This window comes from Mastigoproctus giganteus, chromosome 2 (genome assembly GCF_048544385.1).
Source record: "Mastigoproctus giganteus isolate SK-2022 chromosome 2, ASM4854438v1, whole genome shotgun sequence".
Taxonomy (NCBI): domain Eukaryota; kingdom Metazoa; phylum Arthropoda; class Arachnida; order Uropygi; family Thelyphonidae; genus Mastigoproctus; species Mastigoproctus giganteus.
In genome coordinates, this window is record NC_143576.1 from 131,601,814 (window position 1) to 131,617,507 (window position 15,694).

The 15,694-nt window shown below is 35.9% G+C and overlaps 1 protein-coding gene and 1 long non-coding RNA gene across 3 annotated transcripts in view; one reads left to right on the forward strand and one right to left on the reverse strand.

The window, feature by feature from the left end:
* Positions 1–15,694, reverse strand: part of LOC150089567 (uncharacterized) — a 366,068-nt gene that overhangs the window by 239,241 nt on the left and 111,133 nt on the right. The window lies entirely within an intron of this gene.
* Positions 1–15,694, forward strand: part of LOC150089568 (uncharacterized) — a 308,906-nt gene that overhangs the window by 103,950 nt on the left and 189,262 nt on the right. The gene's annotated exons all lie outside the window — the stretch shown is intronic.

The window sequence follows — 15,694 nt, forward strand, 5'->3', positions numbered from 1 at the left end:
AAGTTGACTGATTCGAGAACTATTTTAGCCAATTGATTTTCGAAAAATCTTTGACTTTTTCAAATATATTTTAGAAATGAAAATTAACACCAAATATTTAAATGTTCGGAATTACAATAATAGTTAAATACCCCTCACTAAAATATACCGCTTTATTTCGCGCCATTGATGAAAATAAAGCGTTAATCTTCGAATTTGCACCTCCAAGGATCTAAATACGGGCGTTTCAATATGGCTGGATTGATAACTGTAGAAATGATTTTTGGGACCTTTATCCACTTAGCTCTCAGTTCGCTTTTTCTGATTACATGACTAAGATTTTCTTTCGGATTCTTCATCCATCAGAAACGAGAGGGCGATTAGTAATCACGGAAAGAACCGCGCTAATTGTGGGCCCTGTTTGAAATTGCCTTAAAACGCTGGATTGATAATTAACGCTCGATAGTCACATAGAGCTAATAAAGGACTTTGCACATGAAGAGAAGGAAATACTGAGAACTGTGCAGTGCATCAGTTTAACTTGCAACAGTACCAGTTTTTAGCTGTTAGTTTTCTTTAAAATGCTACAATTTTATTCCAGAGAGAGTCAAGGAGGTGGGAACACAGCGAACAAGTCTAATTTCAGGAGACTGACAGATCATACCTATAAATACCGCGCAATATCTTTGATGGAAGCGCATAACCCTTAGAGGATAAACATTTACAAATGTCACCTCATCCTCATTTCTTAATCTGATTCTTCGTATATTAGTAAGCGATATTTTACTGAAATATCCGTTAGTTTCATAAGAATTAAATAAATTTAATTAATACATTTCTAAAAGAGTATTTCAGACAAAACATTGTCAAGCTGCCAATTTTTAAATGACGTAATTTTTTGTTATTTTTTAGTTAATGATGCCAAAACACACGTAACGTTTCAAAGCACAAAGACAAGTTCAAATCACTTTCAAGAGCATCACTTTATTACCCCCTACAACTACTATAAAGGAAGAAGGCGCGATGTTTGACGTAAGGACCCAATATTATTGAGCAGATATTTCGTCTATGGTGACGTTAGCAGCGAAACTAAATAGCAGTTTTCATTCATTTCGTCAGGGTCAAGGGGCTATTAAGATTTCGTGTCTCCAGACATCACGGCGTTGTCTATGGGGAAGTATTATCTTGAACTGGTGAGAGCACCTGTTTCGAAACGAAACTATTATCTGTATGGAATATAATTTCTCATTCTCCGTTGGAAGTGCAGCTTTACGCAAGGTGCTGGTGCCACTCAGGTATTATTGGAATGTTGCTCTCATCTTCCTCTGTGCTATAAATATTAACTATTCAGTCAGTAAGAATGCCTTTAGTGTCCCTGTCTATAAAGGAAGATAAAGTAAGGGACGCGACTACGCCACATCCTGAACATCTCAGATCACGTGAGTAGAATACCTCGTCGCGTTGTCTGGTGCCAGCCTGACTCGGTTGGCCGCCCACACGCAAATGACGGCAAGAGCAACGAGAACATCAGTACGCTACAAACTAAGGTTCCCATTCTGAGAAGACATCGTACTGAAGGTGATCGAATGCACTCGGTGCCGGCAGTCTTCGCCGCGATCCAATGGGAACTCCCGATTCCAGTGATCGATGTCACGTAAGCTTTTGGGAACGTTCTGTGGGTTGGTCACCCACTTATAACTCACGTCAGTTAAAGAAACCCTCTCGTACGATGCTGGGAAATTTTACAATACCTGAAACCATTCATCTGACGATAAAGTTCAAAGGGTGTTCCACCCACAGTCGCCTATTGCAGCCACACGACTGCTTCTTTTCTTTTTTTATATATACTGTATATATATCGTCACCACCCATAACTAGATGATTATCAGCTAACACGGAAGTAATTTCTGGATCGCATACTATCCTACAGCGGAAAGGCACCTGTACTTATTCGGAATACGAGCCATTATTCCAAGACATCGTCCACTCCACACCCCTTTTCAGGATAAAATAATTGTTTTCTGTTCGAAATATCAAAAAAAACCAAACTTGTTTATACTCTGGCACGACCACCAGTTCAGTAGTTTACAATAAATCATCAATTCAAACGTTAAGCGTATTCAGCAGGCTTGAATCCCGGTCCACTCAAAGAGCGCGTGCTACTGCACTTTATCCTTATTAATGGTAGATAAATAAAAAAAAATTAACCTAATTTACCCCGTTATTCGAATAATAACTAGCATTCAAATCTAGAAAAAAAAATCGCAATTAGAATAATAATCTTTATAAATACAAAAAAGGGGCAAAATTCGAAACAAAAACATGGAGAACTGAGACTATGATTTTTCGATTTAAATTCAGTTGACAGAATTGTCCAAATAATATTGTAAATTTTACTAATTTTAACTTAATGTCTACCTTTTAAGCGAAATGGAAATCATATTGAGTATTTATGTCGTTCCGGGAATGTGTCAGAACTAATCCGTTCATATATTTCTGCATACATTGGTGGTTTAAAATGTGTGGGAACATACTTTGGATATCAGAGATGAACATGCGCTGCTGCATTGCTACCTTTATTATAAGCAGCAGGCTTTCCCAACAGGTGCCTCACAAGGGCAGCAGCTTTTATTCCACATCCTCTGTAGGGTGTTGTACTGAACTTCAACCTTACCCCTGAATGGGGCCACGGTGAATTTAGACTACACCCTTTAAGGAGGACGCAGCAGGTCGCTGTTTCGCAAGTGGTATATCCCGAGGGAATGTTAAGCTTCTTTGCACACTATTTAGAATAACCTGTACTCACTCTGCTTTCTCGTGTACTGAGTTTTTTTCGGGGTAAGAATTTGGTTACATCTAAGGTAAGATGATACACATTATCTCAGATACATACATTAAATACCAGTTCCAAGTGGCACCGTTGTTATTATTTAACAAGTAGTTTTCGGGGAGCAAGTTCTGAGGAGGGGATAAATAAACCATCTTTAAAATGATTTTTTATTTAACTGGTCGAGCTGATCTCAAAGCAAAATTGAAACTTTTTCCTTCATCGAAATCAGTTTCGTATGTAACTTCAAAGTGTAAATTCGGTATCGAAAGTCTTTCAAAATCCAAAAGAGGATGCGTTTCATTTTTATATTGTATTTTAATTCTCCCACTAAACTTATTTTTATTTTCTCTATCTTTTATTGCTATAAATATGTACAAAAAATATATTAAAAAGGTACAATCTTTGGCTCTGCGGCCCGGGATCATAACACGTATAGTGTTATGATCTTGGCCCGCAAATGTACATGTATATTTGCGTACATGTCACCTTAGTACTCTATGTACATGTCACCTTAGTATTGTATTCTGACAAATGTCGCCTACCTTCACGACAACAGCTCTCCAAATATTAAAAAGGACCACAATGCAATCTGACTGCTGTATGATCAGGAGATCCAAGAGCTAGGTGGTTTTATTTCCTTTGCAAATATGGTGTGTCTAACTGACACACACACAATTAAAAAAAATATTATACAAATCAGATTTAGAAATTTTAAATCTTAAATATGCAGCCATTGTCGATCCATTGCGGGATGGTGGCCTCCTCAGCAAGTCCCTTTGAGGGACTGGTCTGCCGTGCTGGTTCAGTGAGGGTTGGCATAGAACGGTATTTCGCATTCAGGAGCTTGAAACCCGGTCTACTCAACGAGCGTGTTTCTATTGGCTCCTGACCACTCGGAGGCCCCACAAATCATATAAATGAAAAATAATACTCTTGTATGAACGCTTTTCTTCCTCATTTAAAATTTCCTTTTTGATATGTTAGCACCTCTACTATAATTTCATTAAATTTTCTCTTAATCAACAATTAGTATACTACTCAGTATTCTCAAAGAACTGAAATACCATTACAAACAGTGCTTCTCTACATAACTCAACTCTATTAACTGTATAACACAATCTTGTCAATATAAAATGCTCTGATCATACTATTTTTAAAATGGGTTGCTTTCTCATAAATGTGGATTACTAAGTATTAACGATGTACAATTAATTAATTTCTTTTCTTTTTTTTAATTTCTTGTACTACTACTTTCGGATACTACTGGATAGTACTTTCGGGTAAGGGAAGCGCATAGGATGATAGGATTAATTTCCTTTTTATTTAATTTTTAATTTCATTTTATTATTTTTATTTATTTATTAATTATTATTATTTATTTATTTATTTAATTTTTGTTTTTATCATTGTTTTGTTCGGATTTTTTTTTTTTTTTTTTTGGCTGGTGCAGCATAAGCCATAGGCTTTCTTGCACCATACGGCCGTTACTAATACTAATACTAATACTAATACTACGTTACTTCATGCCATTCAATAATAGCCATACTGTCCTCCATGACAATATAGTGGTTTTGTCACTTCTCAATCGTTTGGAGAAGTCCGAGTTCTAGTCCCGTCCGACTGGAAGAATTTCTGGAGTCCTCTTCAATCGAACGCGTAGTTAGCCGCTCTCAGGTGAAGGGAGTAGGGTCCTCCTACGTGGGTAATTCCGGGTTTTTCAGACCGCATAACATGTAGATTGGCAATGAACACACACACTTGTACAAACATAAACAGTAGAGCACGAACTTAATCGCTGAAGCGACTAAAATAAAACGATACCCATTGTGTACATAATACCTACAATATTTATTTTTCTCTTATATTATTTCAACATATATTATTCACTCTCAAATACCTTTACATTAATCATATAGTTTATAATTTGATCTTTGCCAAACAAAACTGCTCTGTAAACGACAGCTCAGGACTACATTCTTTTTTCTTTTCACTGGATCTTCTCTTTAGTGCCTTTCGATGTAGGCGCTTATTCCGAAATTAGTCTAGACTAATTTCAGAACGATTCTCTGACAGTTTTTAATGTAATTACCATAGCTGTATCGGCTATCAACGGCAGGCCTATTTCCGAGTGTCCCGACCAATTTTTGTAACAGGAAAGTGTCCATAGCTTTTAGCTTAAGATCTCCTTCACTGCCAAGAAGGGTTCCCCCCCCCTCTGGAGTGGGCCCCGGGAGGAATCTGGCCCACCTTTTGGCAAGATTGAGACATCACGAGCACTACTGGGACTGGCCCACCTTCCCGTGGTGTGGACGAGTACCCAGAATCATCTGTCCAGGTGACTGATGCTTCTGGGTAGCCAAGAGGCCAGAACAGAACACACACATAATACACACATATCTGGCCCATTTGTAGTGATACTGTCCTTCACAGAGATACGAGACGGAGATGAAATTTGCAAAAACACATGTCCACTGCCAAGAAGGGTATCTAAAACCATTCGTCGTTCTCTTTTTAAGACGGAACTTCCCGCTTATCAAATGCACCCTTCTCTAACAATATTGAGGTAAACCGCACCCCACCTGCCCACCCACACACCGACAATCCATATCCGTTTCTACGAACACTCCAACTCAACTACACTACACACTGATTTCCTCGCTAAAATTTACATATATTCTCTTTAAAATTTCTTAACGCCTGCTAGTTCATTGTATGTCTTTTTACTTCTAAATTGGTCCCATCCACTAAATTTTTGAGGTGCAAATTCCTTTGCTTGCCGAGTATTCGATTACTGATAATACCCTCTCATGTATACCATTAAGCCAGGTCCCTTTGATTTATGTCACTCTAAGCCATTTCCTGAAAACAACTCCCTCAAGGAGCCCTAGTTTTAAGTACACATTTTTATATCTATTCCTAAAAGTTTGTATCCAGCTGTCTTAAAAGCTTTCCAAAGCTGTTCCAGAAGGTTCTGCTTTCTTCTGCACTTAATCCTGTATGTTCCACTTTTAAAGTTCAAACACACCGTTCGTGTTTGTCAGTTGTTTACCCACAGAAATTTAATCCTACCTGTATAAGCTGGTACACCGGTATATATGCGATATAAAAATATATCTACCCCCTTTTTGTATAAAAATAATACTTGTCAGACTACATATCTTACAAGTATTAATTTCAGTAATATCCATTAATGCCCATCCAAGTATTAATATCCATTCAGGAAGTGATTTGCTCTCCCGGATGAATTATAAAGTAAATGGTTTACTGCCTTTAGGTATTGTTAATAGATTCACCTGATGATGGGAATCTGGATTAGGAAACAGCTTATATAGTAAAGCTACACCTCTTCAATGAACATGATTTCATAATTTGAATGTGCAAATAAAATTCTGTCGGTAACAAAATTCTCTAAAAATTAAAAAAAAAAAAAGTCTTTAAACTATTAGTATAACATCAGAAGATATTTAAAAACAGCAAAGCCATTATCAGAGAATAATCTCCCCTTTCCAGTTAATCTTATCACACGAGCACACAACTAATTTTACAGACAGCGCATATCCTAACTTGAATCCATGTTGGACTAGGTTTTAGAAGCATTTAAATAATTTAGTTATTTATTTTGCAGGTGAGAGAAAAAATGTTACTATTACATAATTTTTCCTTGGAAAGACACTTCACGTGATATAATTTTAGATAGCAAAACGAAGAAAAATATTTCCTAGCCCTGTACATGAGAGAAACTAATTATGCGATGTTGCTGAATCTATCTATGGAATTCTGTCTTCCAGACAGCAAAGGGGTTCCCTCATTAATTGAAGAGCATTACCCCCCCCCCGGGCAGTAACAGTACACAAGCGCACAAAGACAACTGATACATGAAACTAATCGTGTATTTACTGTCCAATAGGTACAATTTTTCACGTGTAATGTATAGTTTAATTTAATTATAGTTTAATGTAAAGTTAATACTCTACTTAATTATCTACAAACATAAGAGAAAAAAAATTTAGCAAACCAGTGGATAAGAATTCCATTTAATGAAAGAAAATCATTGCAATATATTGTAAGAATGAACTATCACACGCAGCGAGTGGTTAGTGAGGAAACAAATCACCCTGTTGTAAATAAGCTCTCATCCTGTGGCTCCCACGACAGGATGGGAGCTTATAGGCCCTTTCACCAAACCTGACACCAAACCAGAAGAGTTTATAAGATAGACAGACAATACAAGAACTTTATTTAGGAGTCAAAAACCACTGTAAAATGCGTGCACTACCGCATCAATGCCTTTCTCTGTACATTCTCTAGGTTTTGTATATTCTCCAGATTTTAAACAAAAAATCTCTTGATTTCAGTTTATTAAATGTTTTTCTTATTATTATAATAAAATAAATTTAAATGGAATGTAGAGTATCCTTCTGTTACAGTATTGCGCTCTGGATCATGTGCATGTTGCGCGAGCTGAAATAACTGATGGATCCTATTCTCTCAACCTGAGATCGACTAAGTACAAATTTTTAAAGGACCGAAATGGGTGGCATATAGCGAAATTGCTATTCTGTTACAGAGAGCAGTGCCAGCTTGAGTTTCTCCAAGAATTCTGATGGCCAATAAGCCAAAACGTACCCTGGTAAATTGACGGTAAATGAATCATTAATGGTGATCATTAATCAAAAGAAGGTTAATTCAAAAGTTCTTTGGCAATTTATTTCTTCATAAAGGTGGAAAAATAGGAGTAACAAGGCTCGTAGGCTGGATCCTGATGAACTTTTATTCAAGGGAAATAAACAAGCGAACTCATTTTTCAAGAACAACTAGCATAATACCACCGGCGGCAGAACATTTGCTATCATCAAGATTGTTTAAAATTCTCCCAACCTCTTTCTGACGAAAGGGCAAAACAAGCTAAACATTGAGTGGGATTCATTTGGCAAAGTAGGAGATATTTGGCAAGGTCTTCAGGCAGGAGGTAGGATATAGCAAAATTTAAAAATTTAATTTTGCTATAGAAACATTAAAAGCTGTGGATTAGAAACAAAAGAGAGGTGCAAGTCACTCTTCGATAGCGAATGAAAAATCGTTTAATATTTCTAATCCACCTAAGAAACGTTTGAATTTCAATACGCTGAAGAGCATTAGTTGGAAAAGAAATGAAAGTAAAAACGAACTGAAGTTGCTGCACGTAGCTTTATCAGAAGCCAAAAAAACATTAACCCTGCCATGTGGGCAAGAAGCAATTTTATTTTTTCTTTCGGACTCTCCAAATTCTACTCTGAATTTCGTTTTGTTTGCAACCGTTACTAACTTCAGTGTATAACAGGAACAGGAAATTGGACCGGAATGGGTGGATAAACGTATATCACAGCTAGCTATAATATACTTAACTTGAATTGTTTTCACACTTTTAAATATTATTTTGTAACGATGAACTCGCCATGATGGACTACAGTTGAATATGTGTGCGCGTGGTTTCACTACAAGCAACACTTCCCGACTCTTGCGAACTTCATTGTGGGCATAATATACTACATGTGACGTTGTCTGCGAATTCTTCATACCCACACTCGACCGTCTGATCTGAAGACTGTAACGCGACTTGTCGCTCCATAGGACCTGTTTCGCCCTCGTGGGTAGCACAGTTGGTATAATCGTCCTCCCCCACACACCATGGAAAAGACCTGAGTTTGAATCGCGTCAATGACGCGAGAAATTTTTATGGGTACTTTTCAAAACGTGGCTGAGTTAGTCGGTCTCAGGCGAGAGTAGCATGGTTCTTCTCCCTCCCCCTGGAATTTGGGCTTTTTGTCCAGCAAATAGACCACAGAGCACGCAATATGGCTGATGCGCTTAAACCCTAGAACCAACCAGTACCAGTTTCCACTGTCCCATAGTCCACATCCTTCGATTAAAACTCTTCAGACATTTGCCGCGACTCATTCTGCTTGTTTGTGATGTCTTTGCTATTGGACACCACTTTTAGACCTATTTTCTTGCATTCATCTTCCCACCTTCACTTCACAGAATACATAATAGGGTAGCCTGTCTAGCAGTTAAATTACGAAAATTACATTAAATATGATTTCTTATGTAGAGTTGAATAGTGCAATTATTTTCAAAGGGGACCAGTTAGACTACATCAGCCACTTAGGAATTTACGAATAAGTGCAGTGAGAGAGATAGTACGTGTTGCCCAGATCTTCGAAACCCTTCCAGTGGGTTGTCCTAAATGAGCGTGTACACACCCACAGGGTAATCTCAACGCTAATCCATAACTACACTTTACCAATCACTCTCATACTTTTCTCTGAGTTCCAGATTCTTGATAGAAGACTTAAATTTTGACCACCATAGGAACTTCATCTGATAATGGAGAAGGGGATTTCACTCCCTTACCAATGAGGATTTAGTAAAGGAAAAAAGTCCGTTTTAAGTACAGTATGCCCATCAAATAAATGTCCTAGAATCTTACACAGTTCATTGAACTCATAAAATATTAAATTCAGATTTGAACTCAGTTCTGTTTGTCTTATTAAAAGTACTCCGAGTAAGTAGATACCATAAAGTGACAACTATGAAGCATTATTATCAAATCTGCGCGGTCTATTTTAGTAATAAGAAAGTCACACACGAAAAGGCAACGTTAAATTATCGCTCTTATGATCGATAATGTGTCTGGAGGATGTTGTGACATCTGGTGGTGACTTCGAGAGGTATTGAAGGTTAGAAATATTTTAGGTATTCCTTGAACGGCATGGTGTGCAGGTAAATTACGTTGTTTGAAGATAATAAAGCACTCAAAACCTATTGGTATATCTGAATTGGAAATATGTACATACCACGAAACGTTTGACTCCATTATGAACATATTTCCAATTCGGAAATAAATACAATTATACCAAAATAAGTTTTGAGCGCTTTATTATATTCAAAGAATTTTTTTTACCATTTTGTGTACTTCGGAAGGAGCTATTAATAAGTGGAAACCAGTAATGATTATATATTTTGCTACAAAGTGCTTTCGCTGCTCCTCCTCTTACATGAAGAGAGGACAGTGAACTGACAGCCCACTTCATGACTATAAATTTACAGCTGCGGTATTCTAAAAGGAGAAAATTTACAAATAATTCAAAGGATGTGGAAGAAGCCTTTACAGTAGTTGGTTTCTCAAATGAATGAAGTTGCATGACGTTCGAAGATTGATTCGCGGTAATAAAACGAGACTGCTATCTACGTTCATCAGGTCTTGCGAACACGTACACCATTTCTTATGAATTAAAAGATCGTGCACTGCTTATAAAGTTGACGAACACGAACAGAAGCACTGCAGTCTATGCGCTGAAACAATATGGACAAGCAAACGGATTAGTTTAAGGTCCGATTATATCAAAAGTCTTAATTCTTATCAAACTTAAGGAAATATAAGGTATAATGTCGAACAGGATCGAAAACCGATTGCTTCAAACGTTGCAATAGACAGCTGCTGGAGCTACATCAATCAATAGTTCATGAGGCATCAGTATCATAAGGTTGTCCACTTCTGCTGTGGATGAAGTTGGGATAAATTTTGTCCATTGTTATCAAAATTGGATCTACTGTGCAAAGCCTGTTTGCCTTTATCCCAGCATCTGCGCTGATTATTGCGCATAACTTCATTGCATTAATGAAAGTGGATAACGATTACAGTAATTATTTGCATTGAAGTGATTATTTCACTTTAATGGAGAGGTAAATACAACTGTAGGATTTGGGCAAAAATTAAATGGTAAAATATTAACGACTTGGAACACTAGTATTTGGCAGATTAAAACATGGTTGAATGCACCCTTTTATCAAAGTTTATCTAATAAGTAAAACATAATGTTTACATACTAGATAATTCGTAATTATCTAATATAACTAATTGATTAAATTAGATTTAATTCAATTATTTTAGTTTCCAAAATTATCGCTTTCGTTCTCTTCAGCCTAAAACATCTTTATGACATTCAGCAACTCTGCATGGGCGTGTTGCTAGCTTATCAGCTCTCATTGGCTGCGATTTTTTTTTTTTTTTTTTTTAATGTCTTTGGACTCGTAACAGACGCTTATGGAAAGGGGTCCATGACTTCTGTAGCTACAAGCAGTCTTGTAGAATTGACAACTTCCTGCTTAATTGTAATGTATACTGCAGAATTTTGATTTGTGGCCAGAGCACGTATTTAAAAATTACTGCTTCTTACGTCGGTTGCCTCAAGACATTTTCATTTTTTATCATTTCAGAATCTTCATTGATTTAATTAAAGAGGAGATGAAATAGTCCGTATTATCCGAGATAAATATCTGTTCATCAAAGATTTTTATTATTTCGGATGATATTGAATTCTCTGATAATCAAGACCCGATTATTCGCGAACGAAAAGGGAATGAAGTGAAATAAAAGTGGGGTGGGGTGGGGGAAAGACGTTTATTTTAACTCAGTAAGGCTTTGGCATATGCGATTATGCACATATTTTCAGATTAGTCAAATTGAAGTCAATGTCATCCAAGTTTTGGTCCTAAATCTCAGAAACACGTTCAAAAAAAAATCCAAATAAGCTTTCAATTTATATAATACATAAATATTAAAAATCTTTCCCTACAAAATGTAGTTTTTTGTAAATCATAAACAAAACGTTTTAACTAAAAATACTTTTGTTTCAAAACTACATCATTATTAAGCCACTTAAAGGATTACTACCTGACACCACGCATTTTTATTACAAGTCAGCGCCAATAATTCCCTGTATTACAAAAATGGTTTCTCCTGGTTCCTTCTCACTGATTTTACTCATTCCTGACCTACTTAGCGTTTTCATTTTTGCTAGATCAATAAAAAGATACACTCTTGGTGTAATGCAACGAAAAATGTTTTTGGCTGTTTATTCACGGGTAAAACATCTAGCATTTCAATTCCACTCGCTTTCTCCTGCGCAATAATCAAGAAAAATTGAATTGCCTTTAAAATTGAATTGCCTTTAAAGGGTGGATGCTACAACGCGGTTTGGAAATGAATCTCCGATGTTCAACTGACAATATGGACGCAATGTATGCTGTACAAAGCAGCTAACGTTGCATTTTCTTACTAATTAATTACTTTTCCCCCCTGAATAATAGTGTGTTTTCTGCCATTGATTTGTTTCTTCAGCTTTTGTTATTAGCGATTGCTTCAATGTCACTCTTGGTATATAAAATGTATATATAAAGTCATTCGCCGTTTATTGAAGTATTTTATAATTTATTTTATATCAAGTAACAGAGCGACAGTGCTTAAAATTGAAATATTTATAACCACGATATAATTTTAGTTTGTCATCCATCAGAACCATCAACCAGCAGTGTCATATATTTCCCCGTGTGTCAGGAGGGGAAAAAAAATGCTTTCGCGTGTGACACACATGTCAGCGGTTAACCACCATTGTCTTGAACTCTGAACAAATAATTAATGAATAATGATTCGTTAATATAGCGGGAGCGCTCTAATGAGTATTTAAATATCTAAGGCCAACTCCACCCACACCTTACCAATTATTAGAAGATTAGAGTTAGTGTAGGATATAACAGAAATGTTAATTATACTGGATATAAAGTCTTTTAAGGTTTCGTGTAGCTATTTGTACAACATCGAAACATAAATGCAGCATCAAAAGGACATCTGGTGAAGAAGAGTACCTTAAGTTTCCGAAATGAATACTTGTAGTAGTAACCAGGCTCATTTTTCCAAATGGGGAAGCTTTCACCGTCTTTGGATCACCTACTACCACCCCCCTCAACACCCTTTCGTACAATTAATCATCATTAGTAAGTATTATCGGTGTTAATTATATTAATTATCGCTTATTAATGAAATCTCATCGATCCCATGAATTTTCAACATTTATCAGTTACAGAGGAAATTTGCCAGCGACAGGATTTATCTATCCGGCTCAAGTAATCTAATAAATTTTGCGAATTGGAAGAAGAAACAGAATTTATTAAATGGGCAGTTAAGCCTATAACAATTTAAACAGAAAGGAAGGTGAGGCAAGGATACATTTCACTCTTAGTTACAAAGGTTCTCTAACTGCTTAGAGAACACAGAATAATTCAGTCACTATTAATAAACAATTATCGTATAACTGTATTAAATTGCTTCATTTTTTAAAATTCAACTTATTATAAATAAAACAACTGACTTTTGGCTTGGAATATTTTAATTTTGATATTTTTCATGTAGCGCATGCAATTCTCCAGAGCTAAGACTGTTCTCAACTCTTTCTTTCTTTTTTGGACAGAGCAAATGCGAATACTTTGGCCTTGTGTTTCCATCTTAGCAAAATTTTCGGATTAGTAACCAGTATTCCCATTTCCGATTATGGTGACTAACTCTAATTGTTCTGTTATCAGCCAATTAATCCAGGATACCAACATGATAGAGAATTAATATTAAGTGGAGATGGCGCTAAATAAACTAAGTAAATTGATATAATGTCAGTTTTATTATGGATACAGGATTACAGTTTACCGATAGTAAACTAAAATTCCATAAATTCGACCTGTTAAAAATTTACGTGACTGGATTCTGCGTTTAATCCTCTCACTAGGCCCAATCAGAAAAGTAAGAACAAATAACAGGGATGAAAACTAATGAGTCAATTTGGAAAATTCTGTATACCTCGTAGAAATACTTTCTCCTGTGCATATTGCTCTTTTCTTCTTTTCTGATTGGGATTTCATAAGTAAAGAATTCAACATGAATGCAAAAACTTCACTTGATAATGATTTGTTGTGTTCGAGTTTCAGCTTACTGTCAGTAAACTGTAACTTCAGAAACTTTGATGCACTCACATCGAAACTTAACATTAAATAACTTCAGTCTCTTCTATTCTCGAATTCTTATTACCCTCAATATATTCAACCTTTCTGGAGAAATCCTTCCAAACAGGATGCCAATGTACTGGAGGATGTTGTGGATACGAAAAGTGACCGATATTTGGTTAGCATTAGTAGGCATATGAGGCAAGAAAGCAAGCTAATATAGCATCAGCCAAAATAAAAAAAAAACTTCCCATTTCATCCCATTTCACCCATCCCCTTCACTCCAAACGTTTGTCTAGTTCTGCCTTGAACTTAAGTTGCTGACCTCCACTACAACAGATGGAATTTTGTTCCAACTATCAGCCACCCGCTGGCTAAAGGCGAATTTCCTCACATCTATTCTACAATTGTCTTACCTTAATTTCAATTTATGCCCCCTGAGGCGAGTAATCTGAGGAAGAGGATTACTCGCCTGAGGAGGGCATAAATTATAACCGATTATTTTCTAATGTCTACGAGATTAGTGAATAAACTGAAAAGAACCAGTAAGTAAATAGATCTAATGAACCATTTTTTTCCCCACTCTGTTGCCCTACTTTCAATTACGATTGAACGTTATACGTTTTGTACATAGAACAAAGTCAACATTACTTCGTTAGCAGTCATGGTTTGAATATGTAATCAGTCTTAAAGTAATCCAAAATTACTTTAACCACAATTATGACCAAAATGTGTCGGTCATAATTACTAGGGAACAGAAACGCTCTGAAATACATTTTTATCGATAAATAAACCAAGTAATTAAGGCTAATCTATGTGGTTTATACTAAATAAAAATGCACGCAATTATACAACGTAATAAAAGTGCGTCAGAGTTTCAAATGAGGCTTTTCCGAGAAGTATGAAGTCAGAATTGACGTGTTTGTGAAAGAAAAAATAATAATTTTCATTGTAGTATTCTTCATGCGCCTCCACATATACTCACCACTTTGTGTAATACTTCAATATGCGTGTATTCTACAGTACGTTATTGCTAGAGACATGCGTGTTCTAGATTACTAAGTCATAAGGATTACTGCTTATGACTAACATCTGGGATTTCCACGAGCAGCAGTATAAGTGGTAAAAAATTTACGTCACCATTTTTCCTCTTTTTGTTGATAGAAATGGCGAATACTGTTGCCTTTAAGTGAAACTTTTCGCCCACACTTCAAAGGAAGTATGCAATTAGTTGTGAATTCTGTTTTAAATTCGAGCAGAAGAAATTAAAGTTACGTTGTTTTTGTCACTCTTTGCTCATAGGATGTGGAGAGTGGTGAGATTACGAGTTTATGCGATAAATAGTATCTGGAGAGTGATGTCAGAAAGTTTTTGGCAACGAGCCAGAGTCGGGTTGTTGATGAAGTACTCCATGATCTTCTACGTTAAAAGGACATTGGTTTACTCACTCGATGTAACACCTACAACCTCATTAACTGATTCAGAACTTCCGCAAAACTCATTTCTGTATAAAATAAATATATATATATACACACGTACAATAAAATAGAAAGTAATACAAAGAACACGTTTATCTCGTTTCTTTTCAATTGGGTTGCATTTGAAATTAAATATAAAAGGTGTTAAAATCCAGAATTTGTACGTTTCCTATTCTATATTAGACTGTTTTAATGACATATTTTGTACTGTTATTGGTCGCGCTTATTTTTAAAGCTGGATTGATCTTCCTCGGTGAAAACTGACTTTTTAATCTTTGATTCTTCAAAATATTCGCAGAATCAAAGATTAGAATCAAAATAAATATATATAAAATTATTCTCTAATTATTAATATTCTATTAATAATGAATGAATGAAATAATGTATGGAATTTAATATTTATAAACATGTTTATCCCCTTTCTCCATTTCTTAAAAGTAAAAAAAGAAAAAAAAACCCTACTTTAAAGTACACTTATTCCGAAATGTGTAAAGTTTCCATAGCAATAAACACCGATTGGTCAAATATTGAGTTATTACAGGAAAGCCCATATATGGTGCCCCCCCCCTCCCGCCGATGCAAAGATTTTCATTTT